Here is a 14,620-nt window from a genome sequence, read left to right on the forward strand (position 1 = left end):
TTGAATATGCAACTTACGCCCAACTTAAAGACCCTTCCTCTGCGATGATGTAGTGCAAAAATCCAGTTCCTAAACCTCCCACCACTACTTCCAACACCTGTGATATGCGCCTAAGAAAGCTCCTTTCTTTCAAGTTGGCACTCTTCTCCTTCCTACAACTAATGTGGTTTGCATAGATTATCAAAAGTAGAATAGGTTATTTTGGGACTAATATTGTCTTTCCATGAATGAATTTCACTTTTCAGGTGTGGTCGATCCAGAGCCTATTAATCTGCCACCTTAACATGGAAGTGATATCCAAATATATTATCAAGAAGGGATTTCTAGAAGACACTTGTGGAATCAAAACACAATCAAAGGAATTTTGGATCACATCCGATAGGTGGTAACCCAGGTGCTCCAATATCATATCCAAACACTTTGGAGGATAAAGATGAAGTGAAATTCAAGCCTATCACAAAGAATCAAAGATATAACAGTAGAGGATGGAGCTTAATATTGATACATTACAATGGAACCTCATGTCATAGTTGTTGAATGTTGATTTTCCAAAGTATGAACATAAACATGAATTTTTCCACAATTTTGGTGCAATGTAAATTTTTAATACCAAAAATTAGAAAATGTAAAATGTGTGGAAGCCCAAGGGTCACACATGGATTGTGAAGAGTCACTAGGAATTCCAAAGGTTCTAGGGAAGCTCAAGAGTCATGAGGGAGCTCAAGAGCCACATGGAAGGTGAAAGGTCACCTCATTTTTTATAAATAAACCCTCATAACTCAAGCAAAGCACTTTCTAGCCTTGTCTACTCAAGCTTGTCATAGGAGAGATGATCATTCTTCTAAGAAGAAAGTGGTGGCTTCATGTTCCACTATTGGGGCTAGTGATGCATCATTTTAATTGTGTATCTTGGCACTTTCACTTAATATTTTGAAGTAATCTCAGAGTTAGGCATACTTTCATGCATGTATTGCAAACGTTGTAAGACTATATTCAAATTTGCGATGTATGTTTGTGTTCATATGTACTAAATAAAATGAACTATTTAGTTTGCTTTGGTATACATCTTAATTAAATTGTGTGTCCTTAATTGCTTTCATGATTCTTGTTACTTTGTGAACTATTTTGCAGATTAATTAATGATTCTTTCTATGTATGTGTGTGTACTTATTATGATGGTACTATTACTTTTCTTCTAAAGGCTCACTCTATCCTTTCCCATTTGTGAAAGTACATTATAAAAATTTCAATTGTTTATCTCAAAAGTATATGCATGCTCTCTTATGTTGTTAAAAATTAATTTCAACCAAGGAAAAGCTTTAAGATCATTATAATGGTAGTTGGGTTGATTTCCCATATGGGGCTCCTATCCCAAATGGTGTGAGGTCTAGTTGGGACTTTATCCTGAGGAGATTCCCTTTTGTTGGCAGACTTCCAACACCGTCAACACTCAAGTATTTTGATTCCCAAACAAAACTCCGAACCTCTAAAACATTAGTTGGAATTAGCCATTTCATGATGTGCCCAATCTTGGCAAGATATTGTTTTAGCTCTCCTCCACCTAACATATACCATAGATACACCAACATCTACTATGAAAACTCGCACTTCTTGATATTTCCTAGTAGTTGGTGTTTCTTTAATGTCTCAAACACTTGCATCAAATGTGAGATGTGCTCCTCATAGGTAGAATTTTATACCAAAATATCATTCAAATAGAAAATATCGAATGAATGTATAAAAGGATACAATATATCATTCACTAACCTCATAAATGTAGTTGGTGCATTGCATAGGGAAAATGGCATGACTAACCACTCAGAAAAAACTTTCCTAGTTTTGAAGGTGGTCTTCTAGCTATATTTTTCTCTAACTCATACCTGGTGATATCCATAATTTAAGTCCAACTTGGTGAAGTATTTCACTTTCTACAACTAATCCATCAAATCATTTATTCTGGGAAGGAGGTACTTATTCTTGAGCATGATTTCTTACAGCACCCTATAATCAATACACATCCACCAAGTCCACTCACTATTTGGCACAATGATGATGAGTGGCCCACATGGTGATGTACTTGGATGAATGACACCCTGTTCTAGTAGCTATTACCTTATTTCTTCACCCTCGCTTATATAAAAAAATACTTATACAACCTAATGTTTATAAATGGGGAATCTGGTAATAGTTGCATATCATGTTGAACTTCCCTCTTGGGTCATAACCCTTTAGTCTCCCAAGACACATCCATGTATGCTTGCAGAAAATATTCCAGTTGTTGTTGTTGTTTCTTAGTACACTGCTCCAGGGATGAATTTTCTCTTATTAACTCTTCTACAAATTGATTTTCTCTTAAAAATAGTAAAACATATTTCTTGCTAGAATTGATCAATTTCTTGGCTTCATTGGCACTTGCCAATGAAACTTTTTACTTGCCTTTGTGAACATTGATGGTGAATGATTTTCTATCCTTGATGAGAAAACACTGTTTGGATCTCCATATGAAGATTGCATCACACATGTACATGTAAGGACTTCCAAACACCACTGTACATACATCAAGGGGAACTATATCTAGTTCTACTTTATTAATAAAATCAACACTCATAGAAAGTATAATTTTGCATTATGTTGTTCCCTTAATATTTGAATCCTTATTTACCCTTCAAAATGGATATGGGCTTGGATGATCACAAAATTCCAATCCCAATTTGTTGATCAACTCTACTGAAATGATATTCGTATGTGATCCTAATTCAAATAGAGCACTAATATCTTTCTTCTTGGCCTATATCTTTATGTGGATTAGTTTGAATTTTTTTCTCTCTTCATGTTGCTGAAGGCTACTCAAATTTTAATCCTTCTAAATTGATGTATAAATGATCTTCTCATCCATGTCTAAGCTTCTTTCAACTTGTTTTCTTGAACCAATGACCATGTTATTCTTTTTATTATCTTTCTTTTATTTCTTCAGATTAAACAAATGTAACTTCAGACACTTCTCCTCTTAACTGTGAATGTTACAATGGATGTAGTGGTTGTTGGGATCTTTGCACTAGTTTGTTGTGGATATCATTTTTTTATATTTCCCCCTTTCCACTTCTTCTTCCCCTCCTCATAATTACCCTATTGTTCCTTCTACTTTGACCCACTTGATTTCCCTTTTTTTAGGCCTATGTTCTCAAGGTTTTATGCCTGTACACAAGCCTTGTCCACCAATATGGGATTGAACAACATCACTTGCTTCTATAGATGGTTTCATAGACCTCCCAAATACTTGATGAGTACATTTTGTTTCTTTGGAGAGATACTGAGAATTATGGCCATGTTTCTAGATTATGTGGTGTAGGCATATACACTTTACCACTACTTCTTCCCAAAGTAGTGCCACCAAATCCATCAGTCCTCTACATACTTGATAGGGTAAAATTGTGACTTTATCATGGTTTTAAAGTCCTTCCACTCAATCACTGGAGGATCTCCCTCAAAACTCAAGGTATCCATATGGATTTCTCACTAGGTCAGGGCATGGCCCTCTAATTTCAACTGCACAAATGAAATATTTGATTCTTCCTTGATATGATGAACACTAAAATAAACTTATAATTGTCACAACCAACTATTTAGCTTCAAAGAATTGATATCACCTTAATACAACTTGATGTCGACCTTCACTTCCATTTTGAATAGGGACTATGAACGGTTCACAACACTTGAACTGGGTTGATCTTTTTGGGGTTCCTATCCCATTCTTTGTTTCTTCTCAATCTATTTATCTCCCCTCTTATAATAACTATGCATTATAAGCCCCGTATTCTCCAAATAGCCCAATTTTATTGTTCAGGGCTTCCATGAGGAGATTCAAAATCTAGTTTATATCTGGAACTTGTACTTCCAGCCACAAAAACTTATCCTTTATAGGATCACAAGGGTTATTCATAGATTCAATAGTCATGAGTAGGGTTTTGTGAATTTTGGCTTAGTTGATCTAGATCCCTTACAAATCTCCCAAATATACCCAAATAAACCTACTATTATATCAATATGATCCATAAATTTTCATGGATATTCTACTGGGAAGTTCATGAAAACAAATATGATAAATTATACTTTAAAATCTAAAATATACAATAGAGGGTGTATTTCTATTTGGATTCCTAGGTTTGTAAAGAATTATTTATTGTGTATGCATGCAAATTATAATTATGCAAGGAATAGGTAAAAATAAAATAAAAACTCACAAACCATAATCGATACAAGATATATCCCAGGAAACCCTTTTGGGATAAAACTTAGCTGAAAGGTGAGGCCTCTTTGGTATGTCTCTCTTAATAGAAAATGGATGCAAGCGTAAAGAATTAAGGCTTGTGGCCCCTAGGATACTATAGTGCACAAATACTCTATTCTTTCACTCTCCTCATCCCTCTTGGCTACTCTTTTCTCTATGGAACAAGATGTACTCGAAAATAATGGAACCCTTTTTCCTCCTAGTGGACTGGTTATAACACGACCCGCTTAATGGTTAGGTTTGACTCTTCCAACTCTTAAATAGAATTATAATATGGAATATTCTAGATTGTTCTTCATCATGATCATGTTTCTATCCCCTTTTCCATGAATAATGGGGGCTAACATGGCATCCTCTAAAAATATGGTAGCAAAAATAGGAAGGTCAACTCCTAAGTGGCATAAATTTTGTGTATGAAATCTGATTGAGGTGCTTCTTGTATCATTGGAAAGGTATCTATGTGTAGAATAGGAAAAATATATGTCCTCTAAATATGAAAAAATTTACCCCAAAAAATTTCATTTGATTGCTCAAAATTAATCTAGAAGGTTTCAAACCCTAACTTTCCAAACTAGGTCATGCCAATAAAAATAGTCATGTGAGATGCTTCCTCCATTTTTTCCACTCAAAAACCATCAATATGGATGAAAAATAATATAATGATCTAATATGGATCAAATTTAAAAAAAAATAATGGACTCTAGATTATATTTTGATTCAAAGAAGGATAAAGCAAAGTAGATCATCGATGTAGAAGCTAGTGTTACAATCACAAATACAAATATATATCTAGAAGAGTTAGAATATCCTAAGGAGGTGGAGCACCTCTTCCATTAACAAATATGGATAAATGGGACCACACTACATTTCGTTTTTGACAATAAGAGTGAGAATACTTGATCTTAGCTAAGGCCGTTAAGAGATTGAAGTTGTTGAGAATGAGACACCCATAGTCATACACCATTGGTTGGTTGAGCTAAGGATGATACATTACCATTAGCTAGCAATGTCAGTTTTCTAAAGATTCTATGGGACATTACCCAATATATTAGATCGTCCACTTCCTTTTCCATTTCTAGGAAAACCATGAAGAAGCATGGGATGTACACTCCTCTGCCCATGATATGACCCAAAGTGGGGCATATATGAAGTTAAATGTAAATGTAATTGTCAATTTACATGTAATAGGGTCAACCTAATAAGAAAGGGGCCACATGTTCAATGCTTGGATAGCTATATATAGAAATCATATAGATTTTATTAAGAATATATGATTAGTATGTATAAATGTATTTAGATTTTTGGAGGAGGTTCCCCTATTCTTTAAGGAGCTATTGTGTAACTTATCTCTCTTATCTATATTGGAGTTGTAATCCACATGCACATTATTGCACATGGTGTGTATTTCTAGTTTAATATTATATTATGAGAATATGAATCATAAGCCCCAAGAGTCAGGCTCCATGAATTACATGTTAAGTTTTCCCTCCAACAAGCATGGAAATGCCAATAAGTTTCTTAATAACTTCTAGTCCATCCCATGGTATTTAATGGACACCAAGTTGACCAAATCGAGTACTTTTCACCCCCAAACAAATGGATGAATAGATGTGATCAATATGATGATTGTGCATATATTGTGCATGTACAACTCCAAGCATCCATGTACATGGGATGAAATCCTTCCATATGTTCATAATAGATATAACATATCCCTCCACAAATCTATTAGCCATAGACCTTTTGATGTGTGATTTGGGTTCTAGCCATTATACCCCCTTAATATAGCTCTTCCTATTGCATATTCACCAGCAAAGTCCTCCTATACTTAAGCTGAGATAGACAAAGAATCCAAATTTATTGAAAAAAATTACCACCTCTATAAATAGGTTCATGATATTCGATTGAAAGCCAATGCAAAGTACAACCAATGACATGACCAACATTAAGTTCCACATGAGTTTCATGTTGGTGATAAAGTATGGTTGCATTTATAGAAAAAACATGTCACAGCCCCCTACATGAAGGTTAGACCAATTGGATATGGCCTTTTCACAATCACAAAGGTCATAGGTAAAAAATATGTTGAATTAAGTATTCCCCCTTTCCTTGTCTTGCACCCAATATATAATGGGGAGTTTCTTTGACTATATTTTCCACCTCTTTAAGTCACTCCAAAAGCAAATGAGCAGTTGGCCCCAACATAAATCAATCCTTATTGCATTGAATATGCTACATTGGACTAAATTATGGACACCAAGATAAAGGACACCTTCCAACAAAATAGACAACTCTACCAAGTTGTCAAAGCAAGTCCACTTATTCACAAAAGAAAGTGACCCAACAAGAGATAAATTCAACGAAAATTTCCCCACATGATGAGGGAAATTGATGTAATGGAGACCATATCTTGCCTACAAGGGAGGATTTATTAAGGTGGATATAAGTGGCCACCCACCTCTTCTACAAAATCAACAATTCTCTATCTTATTGGAAATATTTCTATTATTTTTGGGTCCCAAACTTCTAGGCCCATTTTGAGGCCCTAAATGATGTTTTTTGGACATATGAAGGGATTAGGGTTTCCATGTCATGGATTTCCCTAGACAAAAGTTGCAATCCTAACATAGTTCTTTCCAAGCTATTGTGTGCCCCAAATGGAGATTGTATGCAAAATTCTCACCTGTAGGAAATCGATATACCAAATAACCAACTTAATGCTTACAAACCTTTTGACAGTCCATCTTCTAACATCAAAGTTGTGTACCGTTAGGGTTTATTCTTTATGTTAAAATGACATTGTTTCATCCTCTTGTAATATCCTTTTGTGAATGAGAAACATTTTGATAGTTCATCTTCTAGCAATAAAGTTTTGTACTTTTAGGGTTTATTCTTTATGTTAAAATGACATTGTTTCATCCTCTTGTAATATCCTTTCGTGAATGAGAGTATCTGCCATCTATCTCTCTTAGGAGATAATTTACCACCATTCTAGCTAGTTTTTGTTCTACAATATTCTACTACTTTATTTATCGATAGAAGTTAAATTTTGACTATATTATTGTGCTCTTTGCTATATTTCTCTATATGTATGTTCTACTTTCTTTTTAACATTTCATTTCATTCCATGTACAACCTATATTAAAAGGAGATCAATCTTACATTGTTGATTTGATTTCATACACTTTTATTTTGGGCATCACAATAGCCTTCATATATAACATATGCAATAATAAAATCCACAAATCACTCTAAGGTCAAGCATATGTTACATTTCAAATTGAATTGAGTTAATTAATATAATTAGAAAAAAATAAGTCATGTGTCATCAAAAGGATGATTGTTTTATGAAGATTGTGGCTTAGGGGCAGTAATTTATGGAATATAAATGTCGAATGGGCCATAAAAATAGATAATTTGTAGGCCTATCATCACCCCCACCTAAATGTTTTCCCGCCTTTGTGTAACAAAACAATTTATCCAAAACTAATTTTTATCACACTCAAGCCTCTTGTGATCTTCTCCCTTCTTTTTCATTGAATATTTGAAGACAATAAATTTCTTGGAGAATTCATTAAAGAATTTTCAATCCAATTTCCTCATTTTTCTTAACTCCTCTAGTAGTGGCCTGTAATTGAATTTTTGAAAAATATCTCTTCAATATACCTTTATGATATTTACATCGGAAATGGATAAAGATATTCTCTATATCTCACAAAAAATCCAAGCTTTGATTCTAAGGTAGGAACAATAACCAACCAAAAAACTTGAATCACTCAATTTTTCTTAATTGTCTAGGTTGTTCTTGTAAGGTACTATAATACAATTATTTAACCCAATTAAGTTGAATATCCTTTGATGAAATTTTAATGAGATTTATATGAGCATGTTCAATACACTTTGTTTAAATTTCATATCCTAATACCAAGGAATGAGCAAGAACTAACAAAACATTTGACCACTCTATTTTTTTTAGTTTCCTGGACTACTCTTATAGTGGTCTATAATTATTTTTTTAGCCCACTTAAATTCAAAATCATTTCATGAAATTTTTATGAAATGCATATAAAAATTTTCACATTAATTTCTAGAAATTTAAAACTCTAATTAGAAATCATCAATGAGTACCAATCAAAACATCAAACCATGTGACTACAAAAATTTTGGAAAGAATGTGAGCAACTAGAATGCTAATTTTTTTTCTTCCCCTGGTTTTTTTAATTTTGTTCCTTGCAAAAATATTCAACCATCTATCTTTGATCTGAAATTTTTCATGGCATGAAGCTTTTACCCTCCTAGCTTGATTATAAATAAACATGTTGATGAAAAATATTGGTGAATTAAGAATTTGATCTCAGTTTGAGGGGTTTACAAATATAGAATATGTCATTCAATTTAATATAAATATAATTATCTAAAAGTAAGAGATTTGCAACATATATTTCTCTTATTGTCATTTGGATTTGATTTTTGTATATCTGGAATTGTTGTTGCATGTTTGTTGTAGCTTTTCCTAAAGATTTATGTATGTTGTAGAGAATCTTATAGGTTTGCAAGGGATCTTGGTTGTAGTCTATGTGTGGATTGTTCTGTAGCTAGTATCTAATTTTGATTTTGTTTCTATAGGCCACCCTCACTAATGTTAACCATAATATACAGGTTGAGCTCTGTGAATCACAATGCCCTGAGTTGATTATTCTCTTTTAACTGGTGTTAATTATTGTGACATTCCATCCCCTTTTATTCTCTTGAAATTTTCTAGTTGATGCTTGTGTTTTATGTCTAGGTGTTGGTTGCTTATGTTATGTACCTAGGGGGGATAATATGGGGTACCAAGGGAGGTACCCAAGGTAATAATGTAATAATGGGATGGGCCATAGTAATAAATAAGGTGGTTAACCCGTGTCATGTAAGGGACCACAAGTAGTTAATAATAATGTAATGGGCCCATGGTATTAGTTGATGGTATGAGGGAACCATGGTAATGATGCATGGTATTGTATGTATGAGACCTATATAAAGGCTAGAGACTCCACATGGAGAGATATGAAGATGAAGAGAAGTATTCTTGTATGAACAAGCATATCGCTTGTGGAGTGTTCTCCTTCCTTAAGGAGTGAATGTATGGTGTTGCCCTACCATAAGGGTTTGATCAATAAAGTGAATCATTTATATCTATTTCTATCTTATTGATTTTGGGTTTATTTCTATTCTCATATACTTTTGGGTTAGATCTACAACAATTGGTATCCGAGCTACAACAATTGGTATCGGAGCTACAACAATTGATCTACAACAATTGGTATCAGAGCTACAACAATTGGTATCAGAGTTATAATATCTTTGCGTTAGAGCTACAACAAGTGGTATCAGAGCTCTTTCTTGGGCAACGTTGTAGAATTTTTTTTTGTATTTTTTGCAGGGTTTCGAGGGCGACGACTTTGCAGATCAGATCTGTACGTTTTGGTGCCAGATCTGCAGAATCTAATTACATATCTGTATTCCTTGTGAAAAAATACCCAAATTCAAAAAAAAAATCAGTTAAATCGGAGTCCGGATGAAGAAGATATCGCTGATTTAAAAATCAGTGGGGTTGCAGACAATTTTCAGGGCAGCGATTTTGCGGCGCAGATCTAGAAGTCCTGGTGCAAGATCTGCCAGATCTAATTGTAGATCTGGAATCTTTGTGAAAAAACACATAATTTCAAAAAAAAAATCAGTCGAATCGGAGTCCGGATGAGGGAGATATCGCTGAATTAAAATCAGCTCTTTTTGCAGAAATTTTGGGTGACGGCGGGAGAGTAGCAGCGCAGATCTGAAATTTCAAGTGTCTGGATCAAGATTTCTACCACATGGGCAGATGCAGAGTGGTTGTTCCGTTTCTAAAAACAGGTTATAATAGAGATTCTGAGCAATATTGACGAAACTGTGACCATTTCAAATTTTCGCCAATTTTTGTGATGGCAGACCGAGATCTGAATTTGAATGACTTATATCCATTTGATGGCTCTCATCCAGCCAAATGGCTAGCACAAATGGAGAAATGTTTTAGATTGAATTACATCATGAATGATGAGACTCAGCTGAATTTGGGAACAATGTACTTGGACAATGAAAGATTGCAATGGTGGCAAGGGCATCAACGTCGCTATCGTTGGCCCTTGACTTGGGACAAATTCACTAAAGCTCTTATGGACCGCTTTGACCGAAAAGCTAATCTTGTGGATAAGCTCACACAGACAGACACACAGCCTAACAAAGATTTTATTTTTACAGGAAAGAAGGAAACCAAGGAACCAAAAGGGTTATTTTTGGCTGGTATCTCTGTATTGCGGGTTCATGGATTGATTCAGAAGGAGAAAATCATTGTGTCTATCAATCCGAGTTGCAAACAAAATCTTATCAATGTCAAATTGGCAAAGAAATTGCAAGTCCCAGCAAAACAAATTGAACATACAGAGGTTGATGATAAGGATGTTCAAATCTATAAGGATTTGAAGCTTTCTATGGATAAGTATGTGTTTCATGGTGATTTTTATGCTTCAGATATGGATAACATGGATGTTGTTTTGGGATACCCTTGGATGGAATCCGTGGGTACTATCAATATTAATGTGCAGAAGAAATTCCTGAAGCTATGGTATAAAAAGAAGAAAATTACATTACAGGATATTTCCATCCATAAACAGGTAGAGCACATGGAGGCTGAAGCAGAAGATGTTCAAGGGACTGACATATCAGATGATGAGCCTTTGATGATCGACAATCAAACACAAATAGAAGCTGCAGAAGAAAAGGTTACAGGTGATGATACATCAGAGGAGGGCTCAGTGGTTGAAGTCATATTGAAAAAGAAGACACCACAACAGGCACCACAGCAGGGTGAAGTCAAGAAAAAGCCATCGTGGGTTAAAACTTCAACATATCATCACCCACATCACCCCGCAAGACAACCATCATGGAAACCAAGTAGTCAAATGATGGATAGAAAGGAGAGACGATCCACCTACTACACATCAACACAGAAGAGTTGCCACGGTCAACTTCCATCTCAAGCGAGCGAGGCACCAGCGAGATCGAGGGTTCACCTTTCTCTTGGATGGCTAGATGCACGTGCATGGTATCAATGGACTACTCTCTTGAGTAGATCTTATTATTTATGTTCTTCCCATGTTTCGGGGACGAAACATGTTTAGGGGGGTGGAATGTTATGTACCTAGGGGGGATAATATGGGGTACCAAGGGAGGTACCCAAGGTAATAATGTAATAATGGGATGGGCCATAGTAATAAATAAGGTGGTTAACCCATGTCATGTAAGGGACCACAAGTAGTTAATAATAATGTAATGGGCCCATGGTATTAGTTGATGGTATGAGGGAACCATGGTAATGATGCATGGTATTGTATGTATGAGGCCTATATAAAGGCTAGAGACTCCACATGGAGAGATATGAAGATGAAGAGAAGTATTCTTGTATGAACAAGCATATCGCTTGTGGAGTGTTCTCCTTCCTTAAGGAGTGAATGTATGGTGTTGCCCTACCATAAGGGTTTGATCAATAAAGTGAATCATTTCTATCTATTTCTATCTTATTGATTCTGGGTTTATTTCTATTCTCATATACTTTTGGGTTAGATCTACAACAACTTACTGGTAGTTATTTGAGATATTAGATACCTATCTTAAGTCTTAAGCTTGCAAATTTTAATGTTGAAATAGGAACACAAGATTGATGATTTGGAACTTCAACTAAGGGAGTAACCTTTCGTGCACCTGTTGATGGTACCCATTTCGAATTTTGTAACTTTCTTTCAGCACTCTACATGTTTCTAAAAAACTTCACACTTTAGAAGTGATGTTCACAATCATTTCCACTTGTTGTGACCATATACTCTCACTAACTAATGTTTCCAAATTCTATCAACTTGGCTTCTCATCCACTCAACTCAATTAACTATACAAACCCCTTGAAATTATCATTTGAAAAACTATTAGGCAAAAGAATTGCAATAAGAGTGTTGAACTCCTCACTTTAAATATCAACTTGTGGTTCATATGAACTTGCAAGGTGTTATGCACTATATGTGCAAAATACATTGAAAAATCCATCTTTAATAAATGGAGCATGCTAATTTTAGCAACTAAACAAGCAAATGAAGATAAAGTAAATGCCCGTAAGAAAACCTATAAATTGAAAAAGAAAAAAATAACTACTCTAATAATAGGAAAGGAAATATGCCTGGGGAAGCTCAATTGGAGATTATAATGAAATGTTATATACCAAGATATTCGAAGTTCAAATCCCCTTGATTCACTCATGCTAAAAATGGATGTACATAGGCACCTAGAGGTTATAGTGGTAGTGGTGAAAATCGACCCTGTGTCGTGTGAGTATGAAACCAGCCCAGTTGTCAATTCCTTTAGCCCTTAAAAATAAAAGTAAAAATAAAAATAAGAAATAAAATATGCAATAAATAAATGTGCATAAAGGAAATGAATATAAAGTAAATTGTAGAAATTAAACTATCCTAATAGAAATAAATGACAAACCATAAACAGACTATTTTAGTGACAAACTATAAAGCAAAAACAATAAGTAGTTACATGAACATAAATGCATGTTGGCAATGAAAGTACGAGAATTTAAGAAACAAAACCACATCCCTTGGAAGAGAATAAAATAACAATTGTGTGATCCATATATAGAGGTGATTCAGCTCCATTGCAGCTCTAAGGAAGGCCCAAACACTGAAGAAAGCAATAGGGTGAATCCTTCAAGATAAAACCATTACTTTTAGCAAGAAACATGAACCAAATTTTTGCATTACTTCTGAATTTGAATTTACAAATTGATGAATGACAATCCTCTAGAGATCCCATATTAAACTTTCAAAAGGAATCCTAACTAATCCTTTCAATCAATCCTTTAATTGATGAAGTCTATCCCAAAATATCCTAAAATAATGCAACCTATTTTGTGGGATTACTCTGGTCATATGGAAAAGGTGAAGGGATATAATCCCTCAAAAATTTCAACAATCTTCAAGTTTGTCTACAACAATGAATGAGGGAGATCAATCATATCTGATTGAATTGATTTCCTACACAGCCTCTAGGGATCACCTTAGCCTTTATATAAAACATACACAAAAATAAAAACCATAAATCCCTTTAAGTTCAAGCATATGTCACATTTTAATTTGAATTAAGTTAAATATATATAAGTAGAATAACATACAAGTCATCTTGGTCATCAAAAGCATGTATTTTTCAGGAAGGTTATGGCTTAGGGGCAACAACATAGGGAATATCTATGTAGAATGGGTCGTAAAAATAGATAATGTGGAAGCACATCAACTTGACAATAACATTCTCATACAATCTTGTTGCAACATATTCCAATTCAAAAGGCACTTTAATATCTTCCAACCTATTCCAAAGGTTTGTCCTAGGTACAATATTAAAATCTTTTCTAAAGTGAATGGAACTACACAGAGGAATAGTTTAAATATTATGACACTCATTCACAATGATACTAAGCATAACAACGTGGTCCATAGTTGAATGATATTTCATAAAACTAGCCGAGCCTTTAGCTCCTTTTCCATGGCTTTATGGCTATAGGCTAATCTTCCTTTCCAAAATGATTCCATATAGCTTGGCTAAAATGAGACTAATTAGAATGGTCGTATAACTAGAGGGAATGTCTTTATCTCACCTTTTAAAATAAACATAATGAGGCTTAGGGAAACTCACTTTGATTACTAACAAGGAAAATTTTAGGGGCGAAATTTCGCTAATTGGCTATTTTTTGGATATTTTCTAAAATAAATATTCACACAATTGGTTAAAAATTCACCTATTACATATATATATGATTAAATGGATGATATTCGCCAAATATTTAACAGTGTTAATAGTAAATTACATAATTTTTATTGAATATTCTCCTACATTCTATATGTATGACTTTTCAAACCAAAATAATCACCTATAATACTATAAATAGGCACAATATTTGAATCCTGAAAAAAATACCCTGATTACTAAATCGAAAAACTTGTGTATGTGAGGGGTGAGGATAAACCCTCCAATTTTAAAAAACTTAACTCGGTAGCCTTTAATGTTTTTAGCTTTCCCATTAGTGAGTTATTAAACTTTCAATTTGATATTATCCATAGAAAAAAATCATCCTTATAAAAATGTTTGAAATGGTTTAAAGGTATTTAAAAAATGATGATTTTTTAAAATTGTGTTTTCTACTTGAAAAAAATAATTTCAAAATATTTTAATTATAAAATTTTAGAAATTAAAAATTATGATAACATT

The sequence above is a fragment of the Pinus tabuliformis genome, chromosome 5_2 (assembly GCF_031772625.1).
Source record: "Pinus tabuliformis cultivar Carrire ecotype Pingquan chromosome 5_2, CPIR1, whole genome shotgun sequence".
Classification (NCBI taxonomy): Eukaryota; Viridiplantae; Streptophyta; class Pinopsida; order Pinales; family Pinaceae; genus Pinus; species Pinus tabuliformis.